General features: G+C 48.4%; 19 non-coding genes across 19 annotated transcripts; all 19 read left to right on the forward strand.

Annotated features, from left to right (window-relative positions):
* The first annotated feature begins 1,301 nt into the window (after window positions 1–1,301).
* TRNAV-AAC (transfer RNA valine (anticodon AAC)) lies at window positions 1,302–1,374 on the forward strand. Its single transcript has one exon. It is a non-coding gene; the product is annotated as a tRNA-Val (tRNA).
* Window positions 1,375–2,710: 1,336 nt separating this feature from the next.
* On the forward strand, window positions 2,711–2,782 carry TRNAP-UGG (transfer RNA proline (anticodon UGG)). The gene has a single exon. It is a non-coding gene; the product is annotated as a tRNA-Pro (tRNA).
* A 444-nt stretch (window positions 2,783–3,226) lies between these two features.
* On the forward strand, window positions 3,227–3,299 carry TRNAV-UAC (transfer RNA valine (anticodon UAC)). Its single transcript has one exon. It is a non-coding gene; the product is annotated as a tRNA-Val (tRNA).
* Window positions 3,300–4,820: 1,521 nt separating this feature from the next.
* TRNAV-AAC (transfer RNA valine (anticodon AAC)) lies at window positions 4,821–4,893 on the forward strand. The gene has a single exon. It is a non-coding gene; the product is annotated as a tRNA-Val (tRNA).
* A 1,335-nt stretch (window positions 4,894–6,228) lies between these two features.
* Window positions 6,229–6,300, forward strand: TRNAP-UGG (transfer RNA proline (anticodon UGG)). The gene has a single exon. It is a non-coding gene; the product is annotated as a tRNA-Pro (tRNA).
* Window positions 6,301–6,744: 444 nt separating this feature from the next.
* On the forward strand, window positions 6,745–6,817 carry TRNAV-UAC (transfer RNA valine (anticodon UAC)). The gene has a single exon. It is a non-coding gene; the product is annotated as a tRNA-Val (tRNA).
* Window positions 6,818–8,338: 1,521 nt separating this feature from the next.
* Window positions 8,339–8,411, forward strand: TRNAV-AAC (transfer RNA valine (anticodon AAC)). The gene has a single exon. It is a non-coding gene; the product is annotated as a tRNA-Val (tRNA).
* A 1,336-nt stretch (window positions 8,412–9,747) lies between these two features.
* Window positions 9,748–9,819, forward strand: TRNAP-UGG (transfer RNA proline (anticodon UGG)). Its single transcript has one exon. It is a non-coding gene; the product is annotated as a tRNA-Pro (tRNA).
* Window positions 9,820–10,263: 444 nt separating this feature from the next.
* TRNAV-UAC (transfer RNA valine (anticodon UAC)) lies at window positions 10,264–10,336 on the forward strand. The gene has a single exon. It is a non-coding gene; the product is annotated as a tRNA-Val (tRNA).
* A 1,521-nt stretch (window positions 10,337–11,857) lies between these two features.
* Window positions 11,858–11,930, forward strand: TRNAV-AAC (transfer RNA valine (anticodon AAC)). Its single transcript has one exon. It is a non-coding gene; the product is annotated as a tRNA-Val (tRNA).
* A 1,336-nt stretch (window positions 11,931–13,266) lies between these two features.
* TRNAP-UGG (transfer RNA proline (anticodon UGG)) lies at window positions 13,267–13,338 on the forward strand. The gene has a single exon. It is a non-coding gene; the product is annotated as a tRNA-Pro (tRNA).
* Window positions 13,339–13,782: 444 nt separating this feature from the next.
* Window positions 13,783–13,855, forward strand: TRNAV-UAC (transfer RNA valine (anticodon UAC)). The gene has a single exon. It is a non-coding gene; the product is annotated as a tRNA-Val (tRNA).
* A 1,520-nt stretch (window positions 13,856–15,375) lies between these two features.
* Window positions 15,376–15,448, forward strand: TRNAV-AAC (transfer RNA valine (anticodon AAC)). Its single transcript has one exon. It is a non-coding gene; the product is annotated as a tRNA-Val (tRNA).
* Window positions 15,449–16,784: 1,336 nt separating this feature from the next.
* On the forward strand, window positions 16,785–16,856 carry TRNAP-UGG (transfer RNA proline (anticodon UGG)). The gene has a single exon. It is a non-coding gene; the product is annotated as a tRNA-Pro (tRNA).
* A 444-nt stretch (window positions 16,857–17,300) lies between these two features.
* On the forward strand, window positions 17,301–17,373 carry TRNAV-UAC (transfer RNA valine (anticodon UAC)). The gene has a single exon. It is a non-coding gene; the product is annotated as a tRNA-Val (tRNA).
* A 1,521-nt stretch (window positions 17,374–18,894) lies between these two features.
* Window positions 18,895–18,967, forward strand: TRNAV-AAC (transfer RNA valine (anticodon AAC)). The gene has a single exon. It is a non-coding gene; the product is annotated as a tRNA-Val (tRNA).
* Window positions 18,968–20,303: 1,336 nt separating this feature from the next.
* Window positions 20,304–20,375, forward strand: TRNAP-UGG (transfer RNA proline (anticodon UGG)). The gene has a single exon. It is a non-coding gene; the product is annotated as a tRNA-Pro (tRNA).
* A 444-nt stretch (window positions 20,376–20,819) lies between these two features.
* TRNAV-UAC (transfer RNA valine (anticodon UAC)) lies at window positions 20,820–20,892 on the forward strand. Its single transcript has one exon. It is a non-coding gene; the product is annotated as a tRNA-Val (tRNA).
* Window positions 20,893–22,413: 1,521 nt separating this feature from the next.
* On the forward strand, window positions 22,414–22,486 carry TRNAV-AAC (transfer RNA valine (anticodon AAC)). The gene has a single exon. It is a non-coding gene; the product is annotated as a tRNA-Val (tRNA).
* The last annotated feature ends 1,110 nt before the right edge of the window (window positions 22,487–23,596 follow it).

Below are 23,596 nucleotides of genomic sequence, written 5' to 3' on the forward strand. Positions count from 1 at the left end.
AAGGAAGGAAGGTATGAGAGCGAAAATGGCTTTCCTACCTTCACCAAGAACATACACCTTGAGCAAAGAAAGGGCCAGACTTACAAGGCCCTATCGCCACCGGCACATCATCTTTAGTGACGCCCCGGTGGCACTATGTACTGTGCCGTATTTACAAGACGCCGTTCAACCACGTTTTGTGGCTTAACACCACCTTGTAAATACGGCCCCTTCACACGCAGCCCTTTCCCTGGAAGGGGCGTGCAATGGGCGTTGCTCTGGGTGGGCCACTGCAACACCATAGCATTTTGATGCTGCTCCAGTTTTACGAGTTTTTGTAAATCTGTGGCAGCGCCAAAATCCAAGCGCCATACAATGGGTGTCGTTATAGTGGAGAAACGAGCAGAAATGTTTTCATTTCTCCTCATTTTTGCTCTTTCTATGTGTGCTGCACGAACATATCGCCACTGAAGATTTCTGTTGTGCAGGAAGGTGTGCCTTCCTGAACAAAAACAATTTCCCCCTCCACGCAGCCATCCTTGTACCATGGCGCAAGGATGGCTGCGTTGGTGCTCGGCAGCTAATTTAGAGCTGGCGCAGAGGGAAGCACAGGGGTGCGCTGTATTCTACTAAATACGGCGCTTCCCTGCATTTTGAAAATGACTGAGTGCGAGGCTGCCAAATTTGGCAGAGCGTCTCACTCAGTCATCCTCTTGTAATTATGGGCCAAAAGGTCTAAAGGATAGAGGCGTTTTATGTCATGTTCGATGACGACCATGGAAATGACTCTAGTCATATTGCAGAAGAGAGAACCATGTGCATTTTCTTGCCTTGCGATGTATTCGCCCACTCTCTGCCCTCAACCCTAGGAGCAGGGTCTGAGCAGTGGTGCTTCTGTGCCCTCGCTCGTTGGTGTCCGGGTCCAAATCCCCAACACACCCTTTTTAGCAGAAAACACACAAATTTTACTCAAAATACACAAAGCTTGAAGATTCCTCATTCCACTCAAAGCATTGTTGTGCAAAATATTTTTAGCCTCAGGAGAAAAAAAGGATCACCATGCCTTGGCTTCCTTCCTGCTTGCTTTCAGTGTGCTCTGTGTGATGCTTTCACAGGCTCTGGTTTCAGGCATTTAGGCATCAGATATTTGTCTCTACCCGCAGCTGTGACTTTTCAGTACATCTGAGTGTACGCTTGCTGGCTGACAACGCTGCAATTTTCACACTTACTCCTCGCTTTGCGAGCAACTGCTGATCAAGTATAGAGGCAATCGGGCAAACATATGAGGGGAATTTTGCTCCTTCAGTCAAGCCCTCATGCTTGTTTCTGTAGTGTAGTGGTTATCACGTTCACCTAACACGCGAAAGGTCCCCGGTTCGAGACCGGGCAGAAACAATGGGCAGTGTCTGCTTTTGTGTTTGCTCCCTAAAAGCTTAGTCTCACTCAGGGATGGCCTTTAAAAACTTGTGACCTGTGTAAAACTTGTATTACTATTGCAGGCCGGTAAAAAGTTATCTGCATCTTTGCGTAGTCGTGCATGTGCCTGGTTTCTTATTCTGTTTTTTACTTTTTTTTTTCTTGGCCATGTTATATTGTGGGGCCTTTAAACCTGTCACCTTGATAGGAACATTGCAAGCGGCAGCATCGACAAGTGCAGACTGAGGAGTCAGACCTAAACACAGACTCAGCTGTCAGGATGGCCGAGTGGTCTAAGGCGGCAGCCTCAAGAGAGCTTGATCTTCAGTTAAGCTAAGCATCCTGGTTTGCTCATGTAGTTGTGGGTTCATATCGCACTTCTGATAGGTCTATTTTCTGCCCTTAAATCTTCCTCTGCTTGCACAGCCAGCTCCCCACAACACTATCTTTGCAAGCTGCTGTAGCATATGAAAAGAAATCCACCAACCCTCCGGCTGGGCCCTCAATCAGCATTCCATGTATTTCTGGAAGGGGCATCTCAGTCACGCCTTCTGTTAGAGCTGCACCTTATCACTGTAACTACCATGCTGGTTTCTACTTAAGCAGTTGATTCCATCGTTTGAAGTGAGGCTCTCCTGCCACTTTTGGGCAGAGAAGGCACTGCCCCTGCAACAACAACAGGCAGACAAGCTCAACCTGGGTTTCCTGGTTAGGTGGGCGGAGCAGAATGGCAATGGTCCCTCCTTGTGACTTGAAATTAACATGAAGAAGACAGAGAGGCAGCTGGGAGTAGGCAGTACCCATGCACCCCTGAACACTGTCTTGCGATTTTCACCCAATTCTGAAATGAGTCGGGAGGAAAGGAGGTGATTTTCCAATCGAAGGCCATTCTGGGAATTCAGCCACCCCGCGTCTCCCAGGTGAGTGTTTCAGGCCTGTGAGGCACTCATATAAATCTCGCCTGATCGAGCACTGAGCGAGCAATTGTGCTTGAATACAAGAGGCATGCTCCTCTGGCTCAGGCGCAAGAGATGGCAGGCCCTTCAGTGCTTCTGGTCTGGAAGTCTACGGTGCAAGGGCCCAGGTCCTGCGGAGGCGTACAACTACCAGAAAGGGTCTGCTTTTCTCATCAGCGCCACAGTTCAGCTTGCTAGCATAGGGCTTCTTGACTACCTCTTGCCTTGCTAGAGGCAAAAAAAAAACCCTTGGCACAAAACATCAATTGCTATGGCACGCTTAGAAGGAGAGTCTCCAAGTGGCCCTGCTTTTTCACAAAGACACTTCAGAAGATGTTTGAAAGGCTTTTGCAGCAGCAGGCTCGTTGGTCTAGGGGTATGATTCTCGCTTTGGGTGTGAGAGGTCCCGGGTTCAAATCCCGGACGAGCCCGTGCCTTCATAGGTTCGATCTGTTTTTAAACAGGAGTATTTCTGCTTTCCACTCTTGTAAGATGCCATGGTGGAATGCATTGCATGCTTTCTACTGGTGTCGAGGCAGTTCGGCATGATGAAGGAGTGCGGGATTTCTTTCTAACTGCTTTTTTGTGTTGGAGCAGCACTTCTCGTTGGAACATGAAATGCACAGTGCTTCTCCAAAGTAATTGCAGGGCTGGTTTTGAAATCACCTCTTGGAATGAAAGTGATCCCAGTTCCTTTCTTCCAAAGGAAGAGATCCTGTCAGAAAGGCTCAGCTTTGAGCGTCATGAATATTGTCCCTTAGTCCTTGCATTCCAGTCCAAAGCATAGCCACATAAAGAAAGCAGGTGTGTCTGTTTCCAGTGCAGTGGTTCCAGTCCAATGCATAGCCACATGAAGCAAATAAGCAGGCATGTCTGTTTCTGTAGTGTAGTGGTTATCACGTTCGCCTTACATGCGAAAGGTCCCTGGTTCGAGGCCAGGCAGAAACAGCAAGTTGCTGTGCTTTATCACATTATTTGCATTTACCACCTCACCTGACAGGTAAATTGAAATTAAAGAGGCTGTGTCTATCCCTCACCATCGTGAGGTACTACGCTCCAAGGGCATCGGTCTCAACTCACCAAGAGAAGACGATACACCTTACGGCAGTCAGTTGCTCCCTTTTTGACCTTTCCATTGAAGCCTGGGCCTACTGTGGTCAAGCCAGCCAAGGAAGGAAGGTATGAGAGCGAAAATGGCTTTCCTACCTTCACCAAGAACATACACCTTGAGCAAAGAAAGGGCCAGACTTACAAGGCCCTATCGCCACCGGCACATCATCTTTAGTGACGCCCCGGTGGCACTATGTACTGTGCCGTATTTACAAGACGCCGTTCAACCACGTTTTGTGGCTTAACACCACCTTGTAAATACGGCCCCTTCACACGCAGCCCTTTCCCTGGAAGGGGCGTGCAATGGGCGTTGCTCTGGGTGGGCCACTGCAACACCATAGCATTTTGATGCTGCTCCAGTTTTACGAGTTTTTGTAAATCTGTGGCAGCGCCAAAATCCAAGCGCCATACAATGGGTGTCGTTATAGTGGAGAAACGAGCAGAAATGTTTTCATTTCTCCTCATTTTTGCTCTTTCTATGTGTGCTGCACGAACATATCGCCACTGAAGATTTCTGTTGTGCAGGAAGGTGTGCCTTCCTGAACAAAAACAATTTCCCCCTCCACGCAGCCATCCTTGTACCATGGCGCAAGGATGGCTGCGTTGGTGCTCGGCAGCTAATTTAGAGCTGGCGCAGAGGGAAGCACAGGGGTGCGCTGTATTCTACTAAATACGGCGCTTCCCTGCATTTTGAAAATGACTGAGTGCGAGGCTGCCAAATTTGGCAGAGCGTCTCACTCAGTCATCCTCTTGTAATTATGGGCCAAAAGGTCTAAAGGATAGAGGCGTTTTATGTCATGTTCGATGACGACCATGGAAATGACTCTAGTCATATTGCAGAAGAGAGAACCATGTGCATTTTCTTGCCTTGCGATGTATTCGCCCACTCTCTGCCCTCAACCCTAGGAGCAGGGTCTGAGCAGTGGTGCTTCTGTGCCCTCGCTCGTTGGTGTCCGGGTCCAAATCCCCAACACACCCTTTTTAGCAGAAAACACACAAATTTTACTCAAAATACACAAAGCTTGAAGATTCCTCATTCCACTCAAAGCATTGTTGTGCAAAATATTTTTAGCCTCAGGAGAAAAAAAGGATCACCATGCCTTGGCTTCCTTCCTGCTTGCTTTCAGTGTGCTCTGTGTGATGCTTTCACAGGCTCTGGTTTCAGGCATTTAGGCATCAGATATTTGTCTCTACCCGCAGCTGTGACTTTTCAGTACATCTGAGTGTACGCTTGCTGGCTGACAACGCTGCAATTTTCACACTTACTCCTCGCTTTGCGAGCAACTGCTGATCAAGTATAGAGGCAATCGGGCAAACATATGAGGGGAATTTTGCTCCTTCAGTCAAGCCCTCATGCTTGTTTCTGTAGTGTAGTGGTTATCACGTTCGCCTAACACGCGAAAGGTCCCCGGTTCGAGACCGGGCAGAAACAATGGGCAGTGTCTGCTTTTGTGTTTGCTCCCTAAAAGCTTAGTCTCACTCAGGGATGGCCTTTAAAAACTTGTGACCTGTGTAAAACTTGTATTACTATTGCAGGCCGGAAAAAGTTATCTGCATCTTTGCGTAGTCGTGCATGTGCCTGGTTTCTTATTCTGTTTTTTACTTTTTTTTTTCTTGGCCATGTTATATTGTGGGGCCTTTAAACCTGTCACCTTGATAGGAACATTGCAAGCGGCAGCATCGACAAGTGCAGACTGAGGAGTCAGACCTAAACACAGACTCAGCTGTCAGGATGGCCGAGTGGTCTAAGGCGGCAGCCTCAAGAGAGCTTGATCTTCAGTTAAGCTAAGCATCCTGGTTTGCTCATGTAGTTGTGGGTTCATATCGCACTTCTGATAGGTCTATTTTCTGCCCTTAAATCTTCCTCTGCTTGCACAGCCAGCTCCCCACAACACTATCTTTGCAAGCTGCTGTAGCATATGAAAAGAAATCCACCAACCCTCCGGCTGGGCCCTCAATCAGCATTCCATGTATTTCTGGAAGGGGCATCTCAGTCACGCCTTCTGTTAGAGCTGCACCTTATCACTGTAACTACCATGCTGGTTTCTACTTAAGCAGTTGATTCCATCGTTTGAAGTGAGGCTCTCCTGCCACTTTTGGGCAGAGAAGGCACTGCCCCTGCAACAACAACAGGCAGACAAGCTCAACCTGGGTTTCCTGGTTAGGTGGGCGGAGCAGAATGGCAATGGTCCCTCCTTGTGACTTGAAATTAACATGAAGAAGACAGAGAGGCAGCTGGGAGTAGGCAGTACCCATGCACCCCTGAACACTGTCTTGGGATTTTCACCCAATTCTGAAATGAGTCGGGAGGAAAGGAGGTGATTTTCCTATCGAAGGCCATTCTGGGAATTCAGCCACCCCGCGTCTCCCAGGTGAGTGTTTCAGGCCTGTGAGGCACTCATATAAATCTCGCCTGATCGAGCACTGAGCGAGCAATTGTGCTTGAATACAAGAGGCATGCTCCTCTGGCTCAGGCGCAAGAGATGGCAGGCCCTTCAGTGCTTCTGGTCTGGAAGTCTACGGTGCAAGGGCCCAGGTCCTGCGGAGGCGTACAACTACCAGAAAGGGTCTGCTTTTCTCATCAGCGCCACAGTTCAGCTTGCTAGCATAGGGCTTCTTGACTACCTCTTGCCTTGCTAGAGGCAAAAAAAAAACCCTTGGCACAAAACATCAATTGCTATGGCACGCTTAGAAGGAGAGTCTCCAAGTGGCCCTGCTTTTTCACAAAGACACTTCAGAAGATGTTTGAAAGGCTTTTGCAGCAGCAGGCTCGTTGGTCTAGGGGTATGATTCTCGCTTTGGGTGTGAGAGGTCCCGGGTTCAAATCCCGGACGAGCCCGTGCCTTCATAGGTTCGATCTGTTTTTAAACAGGAGTATTTCTGCTTTCCACTCTTGTAAGATGCCATGGTGGAATGCATTGCATGCTTTCTACTGGTGTCGAGGCAGTTCGGCATGATGAAGGAGTGCGGGATTTCTTTCTAACTGCTTTTTTGTGTTGGAGCAGCACTTCTCGTTGGAACATGAAATGCACAGTGCTTCTCCAAAGTAATTGCAGGGCTGGTTTTGAAATCACCTCTTGGAATGAAAGTGATCCCAGTTCCTTTCTTCCAAAGGAAGAGATCCTGTCAGAAAGGCTCAGCTTTGAGCGTCATGAATATTGTCCCTTAGTCCTTGCATTCCAGTCCAAAGCATAGCCACATAAAGAAAGCAGGTGTGTCTGTTTCCAGTGCAGTGGTTCCAGTCCAATGCATAGCCACATGAAGCAAATAAGCAGGCATGTCTGTTTCTGTAGTGTAGTGGTTATCACGTTCGCCTTACACGCGAAAGGTCCCTGGTTCGAGGCCAGGCAGAAACAGCAAGTTGCTGTGCTTTATCACATTATTTGCATTTACCACCTCACCTGACAGGTAAATTGAAATTAAAGAGGCTGTGTCTATCCCTCACCATCGTGAGGTACTACGCTCCAAGGGCATCGGTCTCAACTCACCAAGAGAAGACGATACACCTTACGGCAGTCAGTTGCTCCCTTTTTGACCTTTCCATTGAAGCCTGGGCCTACTGTGGTCAAGCCAGCCAAGGAAGGAAGGTATGAGAGCGAAAATGGCTTTCCTACCTTCACCAAGAACATACACCTTGAGCAAAGAAAGGGCCAGACTTACAAGGCCCTATCGCCACCGGCACATCATCTTTAGTGACGCCCCGGTGGCACTATGTACTGTGCCGTATTTACAAGACGCCGTTCAACCACGTTTTGTGGCTTAACACCACCTTGTAAATACGGCCCCTTCACACGCAGCCCTTTCCCTGGAAGGGGCGTGCAATGGGCGTTGCTCTGGGTGGGCCACTGCAACACCATAGCATTTTGATGCTGCTCCAGTTTTACGAGTTTTTGTAAATCTGTGGCAGCGCCAAAATCCAAGCGCCATACAATGGGTGTCGTTATAGTGGAGAAACGAGCAGAAATGTTTTCATTTCTCCTCATTTTTGCTCTTTCTATGTGTGCTGCACGAACATATCGCCACTGAAGATTTCTGTTGTGCAGGAAGGTGTGCCTTCCTGAACAAAAACAATTTCCCCCTCCACGCAGCCATCCTTGTACCATGGCGCAAGGATGGCTGCGTTGGTGCTCGGCAGCTAATTTAGAGCTGGCGCAGAGGGAAGCACAGGGGTGCGCTGTATTCTACTAAATACGGCGCTTCCCTGCATTTTGAAAATGACTGAGTGCGAGGCTGCCAAATTTGGCAGAGCGTCTCACTCAGTCATCCTCTTGTAATTATGGGCCAAAAGGTCTAAAGGATAGAGGCGTTTTATGTCATGTTCGATGACGACCATGGAAATGACTCTAGTCATATTGCAGAAGAGAGAACCATGTGCATTTTCTTGCCTTGCGATGTATTCGCCCACTCTCTGCCCTCAACCCTAGGAGCAGGGTCTGAGCAGTGGTGCTTCTGTGCCCTCGCTCGTTGGTGTCCGGGTCCAAATCCCCAACACACCCTTTTTAGCAGAAAACACACAAATTTTACTCAAAATACACAAAGCTTGAAGATTCCTCATTCCACTCAAAGCATTGTTGTGCAAAATATTTTTAGCCTCAGGAGAAAAAAAGGATCACCATGCCTTGGCTTCCTTCCTGCTTGCTTTCAGTGTGCTCTGTGTGATGCTTTCACAGGCTCTGGTTTCAGGCATTTAGGCATCAGATATTTGTCTCTACCCGCAGCTGTGACTTTTCAGTACATCTGAGTGTACGCTTGCTGGCTGACAACGCTGCAATTTTCACACTTACTCCTCGCTTTGCGAGCAACTGCTGATCAAGTATAGAGGCAATCGGGCAAACATATGAGGGGAATTTTGCTCCTTCAGTCAAGCCCTCATGCTTGTTTCTGTAGTGTAGTGGTTATCACGTTCGCCTAACACGTGAAAGGTCCCCGGTTCGAGACCGGGCAGAAGCAATGGGCAGTGTCTGCTTTTGTGTTTGCTCCCTAAAAGCTTAGTCTCACTCAGGGATGGCCTTTAAAAACTTGTGACCTGTGTAAAACTTGTATTACTATTGCAGGCCGGTAAAAAGTTATCTGCATCTTTGCGTAGTCGTGCATGTGCCTGGTTTCTTATTCTGTTTTTTACTTTTTTTTTTCTTGGCCATGTTATATTGTGGGGCCTTTAAACCTGTCACCTTGATAGGAACATTGCAAGCGGCAGCATCGACAAGTGCAGACTGAGGAGTCAGACCTAAACACAGACTCAGCTGTCAGGATGGCCGAGTGGTCTAAGGCGGCAGCCTCAAGAGAGCTTGATCTTCAGTTAAGCTAAGCATCCTGGTTTGCTCATGTAGTTGTGGGTTCATATCGCACTTCTGATAGGTCTATTTTCTGCCCTTAAATCTTCCTCTGCTTGCACAGCCAGCTCCCCACAACACTATCTTTGCAAGCTGCTGTAGCATATGAAAAGAAATCCACCAACCCTCCGGCTGGGCCCTCAATCAGCATTCCATGTATTTCTGGAAGGGGCATCTCAGTCACGCCTTCTGTTAGAGCTGCACCTTATCACTGTAACTACCATGCTGGTTTCTACTTAAGCAGTTGATTCCATCGTTTGAAGTGAGGCTCTCCTGCCACTTTTGGGCAGAGAAGGCACTGCCCCTGCAACAACAACAGGCAGACAAGCTCAACCTGGGTTTCCTGGTTAGGTGGGCGGAGCAGAATGGCAATGGTCCCTCCTTGTGACTTGAAATTAACATGAAGAAGACAGAGAGGCAGCTGGGAGTAGGCAGTACCCATGCACCCCTGAACACTGTCTTGCGATTTTCACCCAATTCTGAAATGAGTCGGGAGGAAAGGAGGTGATTTTCCTATCGAAGGCCATTCTGGGAATTCAGCCACCCCGCGTCTCCCAGGTGAGTGTTTCAGGCCTGTGAGGCACTCATATAAATCTCGCCTGATCGAGCACTGAGCGAGCAATTGTGCTTGAATACAAGAGGCATGCTCCTCTGGCTCAGGCGCAAGAGATGGCAGGCCCTTCAGTGCTTCTGGTCTGGAAGTCTACGGTGCAAGGGCCCAGGTCCTGCGGAGGCGTACAACTACCAGAAAGGGTCTGCTTTTCTCATCAGCGCCACAGTTCAGCTTGCTAGCATAGGGCTTCTTGACTACCTCTTGCCTTGCTAGAGGCAAAAAAAAAACCCTTGGCACAAAACATCAATTGCTATGGCACGCTTAGAAGGAGAGTCTCCAAGTGGCCCTGCTTTTTCACAAAGACACTTCAGAAGATGTTTGAAAGGCTTTTGCAGCAGCAGGCTCGTTGGTCTAGGGGTATGATTCTCGCTTTGGGTGTGAGAGGTCCCGGGTTCAAATCCCGGACGAGCCCGTGCCTTCATAGGTTTGATCTGTTTTTAAACAGGAGTATTTCTGCTTTCCACTCTTGTAAGATGCCATGGTGGAATGCATTGCATGCTTTCTACTGGTGTCGAGGCAGTTCGGCATGATGAAGGAGTGCGGGATTTCTTTCTAACTGCTTTTTTGTGTTGGAGCAGCACTTCTCGTTGGAACATGAAATGCACAGTGCTTCTCCAAAGTAATTGCAGGGCTGGTTTTGAAATCACCTCTTGGAATGAAAGTGATCCCAGTTCCTTTCTTCCAAAGGAAGAGATCCTGTCAGAAAGGCTCAGCTTTGAGCGTCATGAATATTGTCCCTTAGTCCTTGCATTCCAGTCCAAAGCATAGCCACATAAAGAAAGCAGGTGTGTCTGTTTCCAGTGCAGTGGTTCCAGTCCAATGCATAGCCACATGAAGCAAATAAGCAGGCATGTCTGTTTCTGTAGTGTAGTGGTTATCACGTTCGCCTTACACGCGAAAGGTCCCTGGTTCGAGGCCAGGCAGAAACAGCAAGTTGCTGTGCTTTATCACATTATTTGCATTTACCACCTCACCTGACAGGTAAATTGAAATTAAAGAGGCTGTGTCTATCCCTCACCATCGTGAGGTACTACGCTCCAAGGGCATCGGTCTCAACTCACCAAGAGAAGACGATACACCTTACGGCAGTCAGTTGCTCCCTTTTTGACCTTTGCATTGAAGCCTGGGCCTACTGTGGTCAAGCCAGCCAAGGAAGGAAGGTATGAGAGCGAAAATGGCTTTCCTACCTTCACCAAGAACATACACCTTGAGCAAAGAAAGGGCCAGACTTACAAGGCCCTATCGCCACCGGCACATCATCTTTAGTGACGCCCCGGTGGCACTATGTACTGTGCCGTATTTACAAGACGCCGTTCAACCACGTTTTGTGGCTTAACACCACCTTGTAAATACGGCCCCTTCACACGCAGCCCTTTCCCTGGAAGGGGCGTGCAATGGGCGTTGCTCTGGGTGGGCCACTGCAACACCATAGCATTTTGATGCTGCTCCAGTTTTACGAGTTTTTGTAAATCTGTGGCAGCGCCAAAATCCAAGCGCCATACAATGGGTGTCGTTATAGTGGAGAAACGAGCAGAAATGTTTTCATTTCTCCTCATTTTTGCTCTTTCTATGTGTGCTGCACGAACATATCGCCACTGAAGATTTCTGTTGTGCAGGAAGGTGTGCCTTCCTGAACAAAAACAATTTCCCCCTCCACGCAGCCATCCTTGTACCATGGCGCAAGGATGGCTGCGTTGGTGCTCGGCAGCTAATTTAGAGCTGGCGCAGAGGGAAGCACAGGGGTGCGCTGTATTCTACTAAATACGGCGCTTCCCTGCATTTTGAAAATGACTGAGTGCGAGGCTGCCAAATTTGGCAGAGCGTCTCACTCAGTCATCCTCTTGTAATTATGGGCCAAAAGGTCTAAAGGATAGAGGCGTTTTATGTCATGTTCGATGACGACCATGGAAATGACTCTAGTCATATTGCAGAAGAGAGAACCATGTGCATTTTCTTGCCTTGCGATGTATTCGCCCACTCTCTGCCCTCAACCCTAGGAGCAGGGTCTGAGCAGTGGTGCTTCTGTGCCCTCGCTCGTTGGTGTCCGGGTCCAAATCCCCAACACACCCTTTTTAGCAGAAAACACACAAATTTTACTCAAAATACACAAAGCTTGAAGATTCCTCATTCCACTCAAAGCATTGTTGTGCAAAATATTTTTAGCCTCAGGAGAAAAAAAGGATCACCATGCCTTGGCTTCCTTCCTGCTTGCTTTCAGTGTGCTCTGTGTGATGCTTTCACAGGCTCTGGTTTCAGGCATTTAGGCATCAGATATTTGTCTCTACCCGCAGCTGTGACTTTTCAGTACATCTGAGTGTACGCTTGCTGGCTGACAACGCTGCAATTTTCACACTTACTCCTCGCTTTGCGAGCAACTGCTGATCAAGTATAGAGGCAATCGGGCAAACATATGAGGGGAATTTTGCTCCTTCAGTCAAGCCCTCATGCTTGTTTCTGTAGTGTAGTGGTTATCACGTTCGCCTAACACGCGAAAGGTCCCCGGTTCGAGACCGGGCAGAAACAATGGGCAGTGTCTGCTTTTGTGTTTGCTCCCTAAAAGCTTAGTCTCACTCAGGGATGGCCTTTAAAAACTTGTGACCTGTGTAAAACTTGTATTACTATTGCAGGCCGGTAAAAAGTTATCTGCATCTTTGCGTAGTCGTGCATGTGCCTGGTTTCTTATTCTGTTTTTTACTTTTTTTTTTCTTGGCCATGTTATATTGTGGGGCCTTTAAACCTGTCACCTTGATAGGAACATTGCAAGCGGCAGCATCGACAAGTGCAGACTGAGGAGTCAGACCTAAACACAGACTCAGCTGTCAGGATGGCCGAGTGGTCTAAGGCGGCAGCCTCAAGAGAGCTTGATCTTCAGTTAAGCTAAGCATCCTGGTTTGCTCATGTAGTTGTGGGTTCATATCGCACTTCTGATAGGTCTATTTTCTGCCCTTAAATCTTCCTCTGCTTGCACAGCCAGCTCCCCACAACACTATCTTTGCAAGCTGCTGTAGCATATGAAAAGAAATCCACCAACCCTCCGGCTGGGCCCTCAATCAGCATTCCATGTATTTCTGGAAGGGGCATCTCAGTCACGCCTTCTGTTAGAGCTGCACCTTATCACTGTAACTACCATGCTGGTTTCTACTTAAGCAGTTGATTCCATCGTTTGAAGTGAGGCTCTCCTGCCACTTTTGGGCAGAGAAGGCACTGCCCCTGCAACAACAACAGGCAGACAAGCTCAACCTGGGTTTCCTGGTTAGGTGGGCGGAGCAGAATGGCAATGGTCCCTCCTTGTGACTTGAAATTAACATGAAGAAGACAGAGAGGCAGCTGGGAGTAGGCAGTACCCATACACCCCTGAACACTGTCTTGCGATTTTCACCCAATTCTGAAATGAGTCGGGAGGAAAGGAGGTGATTTTCCTATCGAAGGCCATTCTGGGAATTCAGCCACCCCGCGTCTCCCAGGTGAGTGTTTCAGGCCTGTGAGGCACTCATATAAATCTCGCCTGATCGAGCACTGAGCGAGCAATTGTGCTTGAATACAAGAGGCATGCTCCTCTGGCTCAGGCGCAAGAGATGGCAGGCCCTTCAGTGCTTCTGGTCTGGAAGTCTATGGTGCAAGGGCCCAGGTCCTGCGGAGGCGTACAACTACCAGAAAGGGTCTGCTTTTCTCATCAGCGCCACAGTTCAGCTTGCTAGCATAGGGCTTCTTGACTACCTCTTGCCTTGCTAGAGGCAAAAAAAAAACCCTTGGCACAAAACATCAATTGCTATGGCACGCTTAGAAGGAGAGTCTCCAAGTGGCCCTGCTTTTTCACAAAGACACTTCAGAAGATGTTTGAAAGGCTTTTGCAGCAGCAGGCTCGTTGGTCTAGGGGTATGATTCTCGCTTTGGGTGTGAGAGGTCCCGGGTTCAAATCCCGGACGAGCCTGTGCCTTCATAGGTTCGATCTGTTTTTAAACAGGAGTATTTCTGCTTTCCACTCTTGTAAGATGCCATGGTGGAATGCATTGCATGCTTTCTACTGGTGTCGAGGCAGTTCGGCATGATGAAGGAGTGCGGGATTTCTTTCTAACTGCTTTTTTGTGTTGGAGCAGCACTTCTCGTTGGAACATGAAATGCACAGTGCTTCTCCAAAGTAATTGCAGGGCTGGTTTTGAAATCACCTCTTGGAATGAAAGTGATCCCAGTTCCTTTCTTCCAAAGGAAGAGATCCTGTCAGAAAGGCTCAGCTTTGAGCGTCATGAATATTGTCCCTTAGTCCTTGCATTCCAGTCCAAAGCATAGCCACATAAAGAAAGCAGGTGTGTCTGTTTCCAGTGCAGTGGTTCCAGTCCAATGCATAGCCACATGAAGCAAATAAGCAGGCATGTCTGTTTCTGTAGTGTAGTGGTTATCACGTTCGCCTTACACGCGAAAGGTCCCTGGTTCGAGGCCAGGCAGAAACAGCAAGTTGCTGTGCTTTATCACATTATTTGCATTTCCACCTCACCTGACAGGTAAATTGAAATTAAAGAGGCTGTGTCTATCCCTCACCATCGTGAGGTACTACGCTCCAAGGGCATCGGTCTCAACTCACCAAGAGAAGACGATACACCTTACGGCAGTCAGTTGCTCCCTTTTTGACCTTTCCATTGAAGCCTGGGCCTACTGTGGTCAAGCCAGCCAAGGAAGGAAGGTATGAGAGCAAAAATGGCTTTCCTACCTTCACCAAGAACATACACCTTGAGCAAAGAAAGGGCCAGACTTACAAGGCCCTATCGCCACCGGCACATCATCTTTAGTGACGCCCCGGTGGCACTATGTACTGTGCCGTATTTACAAGACGCCGTTCAACCACGTTTTGTGGCTTAACACCACCTTGTAAATACGGCCCCTTCACACGCAGCCCTTTCCCTGGAAGGGGCGTGCAATGGGCGTTGCTCTGGGTGGGCCACTGCAACACCATAGCATTTTGATGCTGCTCCAGTTTTACGAGTTTTTGTAAATCTGTGGCAGCGCCAAAATCCAAGCGCCATACAATGGGTGTCGTTATAGTGGAGAAACGAGCAGAAATGTTTTCATTTCTCCTCATTTTTGCTCTTTCTATGTGTGCTGCACGAACATATCGCCACTGAAGATTTCTGTTGTGCAGGAAGGTGTGCCTTCCTGAACAAAAACAATTTCCCCCTCCACGCAGCCATCCTTGTACCATGGCGCAAGGATGGCTGCGTTGGTGCTCGGCAGCTAATTTAGAGCTGGCGCAGAGGGAAGCACAGGGGTGCGCTGTATTCTACTAAATACGGCGCTTCCCTGCATTTTGAAAATGACTGAGTGCGAGGCTGCCAAATTTGGCAGAGCGTCTCACTCAGTCATCCTCTTGTAATTATGGGCCAAAAGGTCTAAAGGATAGAGGCATTTTATGTCATGTTCGATGACGACCATGGAAATGACTCTAGTCATATTGCAGAAGAGAGAACCATGTGCATTTTCTTGCCTTGCGATGTATTCGCCCACTCTCTGCCCTCAACCCTAGGAGCAGGGTCTGAGCAGTGGTGCTTCTGTGCCCTCGCTCGTTGGTGTCCGGGTCCAAATCCCCAACACACCCTTTTTAGCAGAAAACACACAAATTTTACTCAAAATACACAAAGCTTGAAGATTCCTCATTCCACTCAAAGCATTGTTGTGCAAAATATTTTTAGCCTCAGGAGAAAAAAAGGATCACCATGCCTTGGCTTCCTTCCTGCTTGCTTTCAGTGTGCTCTGTGTGATGCTTTCACAGGCTCTGGTTTCAGGCATTTAGGCATCAGATATTTGTCTCTACCCGCAGCTGTGACTTTTCAGTACATCTGAGTGTACGCTTGCTGGCTGACAACGCTGCAATTTTCACACTTACTCCTCGCTTTGCGAGCAACTGCTGATCAAGTATAGAGGCAATCGGGCAAACATATGAGGGGAATTTTGCTCCTTCAGTCAAGCCCTCATGCTTGTTTCTGTAGTGTAGTGGTTATCACGTTCGCCTAACACGCGAAAGGTCCCCGGTTCGAGACCGGGCAGAAACAATGGGCAGTGTCTGCTTTTGTGTTTGCTCCCTAAAAGCTTAGTCTCACTCAGGGATGGCCTTTAAAAACTTGTGACCTGTGTAAAACTTGTATTACTATTGCAGGCCGGTAAAAAGTTATCTGCATCTTTGCGTAGTCGTGCATGTGCCTGGTTTCTTATTCTGTTTTTTACTTTTTTTTTTCTTGGCCATGTTATATTGTGGGGCCTTTAAACCTGTCACCTTGATAGGAACATTGCAAGCGGCAGCATCGACAAGTGCAGACTGAGGAGTCAGACCTAAACACAGACTCAGCTGTCAGGATGGCCGAGTGGTCTAAGGCGGCAGCCTCAAGAGAGCTTGATCTTCAGTTAAGCTAAGCATCCTGGTTTGCTCATGTAGTTGTGGGTTCATATCGCACTTCTGATAGGTCTATTTTCTGCCCTTAAATCTTCCTCTGCTTGCACAGCCAGCTCCCCACAACACTATCTTTGCAAGCTGCTGTAGCATATGAAAAGAAATCCACCAACCCTCCGGCTGGGCCCTCAATCAGCATTCCATGTATTTCTGGAAGGGGCATCTCAGTCACGCCTTCTGTTAGAGCTGCACCTTATCACTGTAACTACCATGCTGGTTTCTACTTAAGCAGTTGATTCCATCGTTTGAAGTGAGGCTCTCCTGCCACTTTTGGGCAGAGAAGGCACTGCCCCTGCAACAACAACAGGCAGACAAGCTCAACCTGGGTTTCCTGGTTAGGTGGGCGGAGCAGAATGGCAATGGTCCCTCCTTGTGACTTGAAATTAACATGAAGAAGACAGAGAGGCAGCTGGGAGTAGGCAGTACCCATACACCCCTGAACACTGTCTTGCGATTTTCACCCAATTCTGAAATGAGTCGGGAGGAAAGGAGGTGATTTTCCTATCGAAGGCCATTCTGGGAATTCAGCCACCCCGCGTCTCCCAGGTGAGTGTTTCAGGCCTGTGAGGCACTCATATAAATCTCGCCTGATCGAGCACTGAGCGAGCAATTGTGCTTGAATACAAGAGGCATGCTCCTCTGGCTCAGGCGCAAGAGATGGCAGGCCCTTCAGTGCTTCTGGTCTGGAAGTCTATGGTGCAAGGGCCCAGGTCCTGCGGAGGCGTACAACTACCAGAAAGGGTCTGCTTTTCTCATCAGCGCCACAGTTCAGCTTGCTAGCATAGGGCTTCTTGACTACCTCTTGCCTTGCTAGAGGCAAAAAAAAAACCCTTGGCACAATACATCAATTGCTATGGCACGCTTAGAAGGAGAGTCTCCAAGTGGCCCTGCTTTTTCACAAAGACACTTCAGAAGATGTTTGAAAGGCTTTTGCAGCAGCAGGCTCGTTGGTCTAGGGGTATGATTCTCGCTTTGGGTGTGAGAGGTCCCGGGTTCAAATCCCGGACGAGCCTGTGCCTTCATAGGTTCGATCTGTTTTTAAACAGGAGTATTTCTGCTTTCCACTCTTGTAAGATGCCATGGTGGAATGCATTGCATGCTTTCTACTGGTGTCGAGGCAGTTCGGCATGATGAAGGAGTGCGGGATTTCTTTCTAACTGCTTTTTTGTGTTGGAGCAGCACTTCTCGTTGGAACATGAAATGCACAGTGCTTCTCCAAAGTAATTGCAGGGCTGGTTTTGAAATCACCTCTTGGAATGAAAGTGATCCCAGTTCCTTTCTTCCAAAGGAAGAGATCCTGTCAGAAAGGCTCAGCTTTGAGCGTCATGAATATTGTCCCTTAGTCCTTGCATTCCAGTCCAAAGCATAGCCACATAAAGAAAGCAGGTGTGTCTGTTTCCAGTGCAGTGGTTCCAGTCCAATGCATAGCCACATGAAGCAAATAAGCAGGCATGTCTGTTTCTGTAGTGTAGTGGTTATCACGTTCGCCTTACACGCGAAAGGTCCCTGGTTCGAGGCCAGGCAGAAACAGCAAGTTGCTGTGCTTTATCACATTATTTGCATTTACCACCTCACCTGACAGGTAAATTGAAATTAAAGAGGCTGTGTCTATCCCTCACCATCGTGAGGTACTACGCTCCAAGGGCATCGGTCTCAACTCACCAAGAGAAGACGATACACCTTACGGCAGTCAGTTGCTCCCTTTTTGACCTTTCCATTGAAGCCTGGGCCTACTGTGGTCAAGCCAGCCAAGGAAGGAAGGTATGAGAGCGAAAATGGCTTTCCTACCTTCACCAAGAACATACACCTTGAGCAAAGAAAGGGCCAGACTTACAAGGCCCTATCGCCACCGGCACATCATCTTTAGTGACGCCCCGGTGGCACTATGTACTGTGCCGTATTTACAAGACGCCGTTCAACCACGTTTTGTGGCTTAACACCACCTTGTAAATACGGCCCCTTCACACGCAGCCCTTTCCCTGGAAGGGGCGTGCAATGGGCGTTGCTCTGGGTGGGCCACTGCAACACCATAGCATTTTGATGCTGCTCCAGTTTTACGAGTTTTTGTAAATCTGTGGCAGCGCCAAAATCCAAGCGCCATACAATGGGTGTCGTTATAGTGGAGAAACGAGCAGAAATGTTTTCATTTCTCCTCATTTTTGCTCTTTCTATGTGTGCTGCACGAACATATCGCCACTGAAGATTTCTGTTGTGCAGGAAGGTGTGCCTTCCTGAACAAAAACAATTTCCCCCTCCACGCAGCCATCCTTGTACCATGGCGCAAGGATGGCTGCGTTGGTGCTCGGCAGCTAATTTAGAGCTGGCGCAGAGGGAAGCACAGGGGTGCGCTGTATTCTACTAAATACGGCGCTTCCCTGCATTTTGAAAATGACTGAGTGCGAGGCTGCCAAATTTGGCAGAGCGTCTCACTCAGTCATCCTCTTGTAATTATGGGCCAAAAGGTCTAAAGGATAGAGGCGTTTTATGTCATGTTCGATGACGACCATGGAAATGACTCTAGTCATATTGCAGAAGAGAGAACCATGTGCATTTTCTTGCCTTGCGATGTATTCGCCCACTCTCTGCCCTCAACCCTAGGAGCAGGGTCTGAGCAGTGGTGCTTCTGTGCCCTCGCTCGTTGGTGTCCGGGTCCAAATCCCCAACACACCCTTTTTAGCAGAAAACACACAAATTTTACTCAAAATACACAAAGCTTGAAGATTCCTCATTCCACTCAAAGCATTGTTGTGCAAAATATTTTTAGCCTCAGGAGAAAAAAAGGATCACCATGCCTTGGCTTCCTTCCTGCTTGCTTTCAGTGTGCTCTGTGTGATGCTTTCACAGGCTCTGGTTTCAGGCATTTAGGCATCAGATATTTGTCTCTACCCGCAGCTGTGACTTTTCAGTACATCTGAGTGTACGCTTGCTGGCTGACAACGCTGCAATTTTCACACTTACTCCTCGCTTTGCGAGCAACTGCTGATCAAGTATAGAGGCAATCGGGCAAACATATGAGGGGAATTTTGCTCCTTCAGTCAAGCCCTCATGCTTGTTTCTGTAGTGTAGTGGTTATCACGTTCGCCTAACACGCGAAAGGTCCCCGGTTCGAGACCGGGCACAAACAATGGGCAGTGTCTGCTTTTGTGTTTGCTCCCTAAAAGCTTAGTCTCACTCAGGGATGGCCTTTAAAAACTTGTGACCTGTGTAAAACTTGTATTACTATTGCAGGCCGGTAAAAAGTTATCTGCATCTTTGCGTAGTCGTGCATGTGCCTGGTTTCTTATTCTGTTTTTTACTTTTTTTTTTCTTGGCCATGTTATATTGTGGGGCCTTTAAACCTGTCACCTTGATAGGAACATTGCAAGCGGCAGCATCGACAAGTGCAGACTGAGGAGTCAGACCTAAACACAGACTCAGCTGTCAGGATGGCCGAGTGGTCTAAGGCGGCAGCCTCAAGAGAGCTTGATCTTCAGTTAAGCTAAGCATCCTGGTTTGCTCATGTAGTTGTGGGTTCATATCGCACTTCTGATAGGTCTATTTTCTGCCCTTAAATCTTCCTCTGCTTGCACAGCCAGCTCCCCACAACACTATCTTTGCAAGCTGCTGTAGCATATGAAAAGAAATCCACCAACCCTCCGGCTGGGCCCTCAATCAGCATTCCATGTATTTCTGGAAGGGGCATCTCAGTCACGCCTTCTGTTAGAGCTGCACCTTATCACTGTAACTACCATGCTGGTTTCTACTTAAGCAGTTGATTCCATCGTTTGAAGTGAGGCTCTCCTGCCACTTTTGGGCAGAGAAGGCACTGCCCCTGCAACAACAACAGGCAGACAAGCTCAACCTGGGTTTCCTGGTTAGGTGGGCGGAGCAGAATGGCAATGGTCCCTCCTTGTGACTTGAAATTAACATGAAGAAGACAGAGAGGCAGCTGGGAGTAGGCAGTACCCATGCACCCCTGAACACTGTCTTGCGATTTTCACCCAATTCTGAAATGTGTCGGGAGGAAAGGAGGTGATTTTCCTATCGAAGGCCATTCTGGGAATTCAGCCACCCCGCGTCTCCCAGGTGAGTGTTTCAGGCCTGTGAGGCACTCATATAAATCTCGCCTGATCGAGCACTGAGCGAGCAATTGTGCTTGAATACAAGAGGCATGCTCCTCTGGCTCAGGCGCAAGAGATGGCAGGCCCTTCAGTGCTTCTGGTCTGGAAGTCTACGGTGCAAGGGCCCAGGTCCTGCGGAGGCGTACAACTACCAGAAAGGGTCTGCTTTTCTCATCAGCGCCACAGTTCAGCTTGCTAGCATAGGGCTTCTTGACTACCTCTTGCCTTGCTAGAGGCAAAAAAAAAACCCTTGGCACAAAACATCAATTGCTATGGCACGCTTAGAAGGAGAGTCTCCAAGTGGCCCTGCTTTTTCACAAAGACACTTCAGAAGATGTTTGAAAGGCTTTTGCAGCAGCAGGCTCGTTGGTCTAGGGGTATGATTCTCGCTTTGGGTGTGAGAGGTCCCGGGTTCAAATCCCGGACGAGCCCGTGCCTTCATAGGTTCGATCTGTTTTTAAACAGGAGTATTTCTGCTTTCCACTCTTGTAAGATGCCATGGTGGAATGCATTGCATGCTTTCTACTGGTGTCGAGGCAGTTCGGCATGATGAAGGAGTGCGGGATTTCTTTCTAACTGCTTTTTTGTGTTGGAGCAGCACTTCTCGTTGGAACATGAAATGCACAGTGCTTCTCCAAAGTAATTGCAGGGCTGGTTTTGAAATCACCTCTTGGAATGAAAGTGATCCCAGTTCCTTTCTTCCAAAGGAAGAGATCCTGTCAGAAAGGCTCAGCTTTGAGCGTCATGAATATTGTCCCTTAGTCCTTGCATTCCAGTCCAAAGCATAGCCACATAAAGAAAGCAGGTGTGTCTGTTTCCAGTGCAGTGGTTCCAGTCCAATGCATAGCCACATGAAGCAAATAAGCAGGCATGTCTGTTTCTGTAGTGTAGTGGTTATCACGTTCGCCTTACACGCGAAAGGTCCCTGGTTCGAGGCCAGGCAGAAACAGCAAGTTGCTGTGCTTTATCACATTATTTGCATTTACCACCTCACCTGACAGGTAAATTGAAATTAAAGAGGCTGTGTCTATCCCTCACCATCGTGAGGTACTACGCTCCAAGGGCATCGGTCTCAACTCACCAAGAGAAGACGATACACCTTACGGCAGTCAGTTGCTCCCTTTTTGACCTTTCCATTGAAGCCTGGGCCTACTGTGGTCAAGCCAGCCAAGGAAGGAAGGTATGAGAGCGAAAATGGCTTTCCTACCTTCACCAAGAACATACACCTTGAGCAAAGAAAGGGCCAGACTTACAAGGCCCTATCGCCACCGGCACATCATCTTTAGTGACGCCCCGGTGGCACTATGTACTGTGCCGTATTTACAAGACGCCGTTCAACCACGTTTTGTGGCTTAACACCACCTTGTAAATACGGCCCCTTCACACGCAGCCCTTTCCCTGGAAGGGGCGTGCAATGGGCGTTGCTCTGGGTGGGCCACTGCAACACCATAGCATTTTGATGCTGCTCCAGTTTTACGAGTTTTTGTAAATCTGTGGCAGCGCCAAAATCCAAGCGCCATACAATGGGTGTCGTTATAGTGGAGAAACGAGCAGAAATGTTTTCATTTCTCCTCATTTTTGCTCTTTCTATGTGTGCTGCACGAACATATCGCCACTGAAGATTTCTGTTGTGCAGGAAGGTGTGCCTTCCTGAACAAAAACAATTTCCCCCTCCACGCAGCCATCCTTGTACCATGGCGCAAGGATGGCTGCGTTGGTGCTCGGCAGCTAATTTAGAGCTGGCGCAGAGGGAAGCACAGGGGTGCGCTGTATTCTACTAAATACGGCGCTTCCCTGCATTTTGAAAATGACTGAGTGCGAGGCTGCCAAATTTGGCAGAGCGTCTCACTCAGTCATCCTCTTGTAATTATGGGCCAAAAGGTCTAAAGGATAGAGGCGTTTTATGTCATGTTCGATGACGACCATGGAAATGACTCTAGTCATATTGCAGAAGAGAGAACCATGTGCATTTTCTTGCCTTGCGATGTATTCGCCCACTCTCTGCCCTCAACCCTAGGAGCAGGGTCTGAGCAGTGGTGCTTCTGTGCCCTCGCTCGTTGGTGTCCGGGTCCAAATCCCCAACACACCCTTTTTAGCAGAAAACACACAAATTTTACTCAAAATACACAAAGCTTGAAGATTCCTCATTCCACTCAAAGCATTGTTGTGCAAAATATTTTTAGCCTCAGGAGAAAAAAAGGATCACCATGCCTTGGCTTCCTTCCTGCTTGCTTTCAGTGTGCTCTGTGTGATGCTTTCACAGGCTCTGGTTTCAGGCATTTAGGCATCAGATATTTGTCTCTACCCGCAGCTGTGACTTTTCAGTACATCTGAGTGTACGCTTGCTGGCTGACAACGCTGCAATTTTCACACTTACTCCTCGCTTTGCGAGCAACTGCTGATCAAGTATAGAGGCAATCGGGCAAACATATGAGGGGAATTTTGCTCCTTCAGTCAAGCCCTCATGCTTGTTTCTGTAGTGTAGTGGTTATCACGTTCGCCTAACACGCGAAAGGTCCCCGGTTCGAGACCGGGCAGAAACAATGGGCAGTGTCTGCTTTTGTGTTTGCTCCCTAAAAGCTTAGTCTCACTCAGGGATGGCCTTTAAAAACTTGTGACCTGTGTAAAACTTGTATTACTATTGCAGGCCGGTAAAAAGTTATCTGCATCTTTGCGTAGTCGTGCATGTGCCTGGTTTCTTATTCTGTTTTTTACTTTTTTTTTTCTTGGCCATGTTATATTGTGGGGCCTTTAAACCTGTCACCTTGATAGGAACATTGCAAGCGGCAGCATCGACAAGTGCAGACTGAGGAGTCAGACCTAAACACAGACTCAGCTGTCAGGATGGCCGAGTGGTCTAAGGCGGCAGCCTCAAGAGAGCTTGATCTTCAGTTAAGCTAAGCATCCTGGTTTGCTCATGTAGTTGTGGGTTCATATCGCACTTCTGATAGGTCTATTTTCTGCCCTTAAATCTTCCTCTGCTTGCACAGCCAGCTCCCCACAACACTATCTTTGCAAGCTGCTGTAGCATATGAAAAGAAATCCACCAACCCTCCGGCTGGGCCCTCAATCAGCATTCCATGTATTTCTGGAAGGGGCATCTCAGTCACGCCTTCTGTTAGAGCTGCACCTTATCACTGTAACTACCATGCTGGTTTCTACTTAAGCAGTTGATTCCATCGTTTGAAGTGAGGCTCTCCTGCCACTTTTGGGCAGAGAAGGCACTGCCCCTGCAACAACAACAGGCAGACAAGCTCAACCTGGGTTTCCTGGTTAGGTGGGCGGAGCAGAATGGCAATGGTCCCTCCTTGTGACTTGAAATTAACATGAAGAAGACAGAGAGGCAGCTGGGAGTAGGCAGTACCCATGCACCCCTGAACACTGTCTTGCGATTTTCACTCAATTCTGAAATGAGTCGGGAGGAAAGGAGGTGATTTTCCTATCGAAGGCCATTCTGGGAATTCAGCCACCCCGCGTCTCCCAGGTGAGTGTTTCAGGCCTGTGAGGCACTCATATAAATCTCGCCTGATCGAGCACTGAGCGAGCAATTGTGCTTGAATACAAGAGGCATGCTCCTCTGGCTCAGGCGCAAGAGATGGCAGGCCCTTCAGTGCTTCTGGTCTGGAAGTCTACGGTGCAAGGGCCCAGGTCCT

Source organism: Pleurodeles waltl, chromosome 10, assembly GCF_031143425.1.
Source record: "Pleurodeles waltl isolate 20211129_DDA chromosome 10, aPleWal1.hap1.20221129, whole genome shotgun sequence".
Classification (NCBI taxonomy): domain Eukaryota; kingdom Metazoa; phylum Chordata; class Amphibia; order Caudata; family Salamandridae; genus Pleurodeles; species Pleurodeles waltl.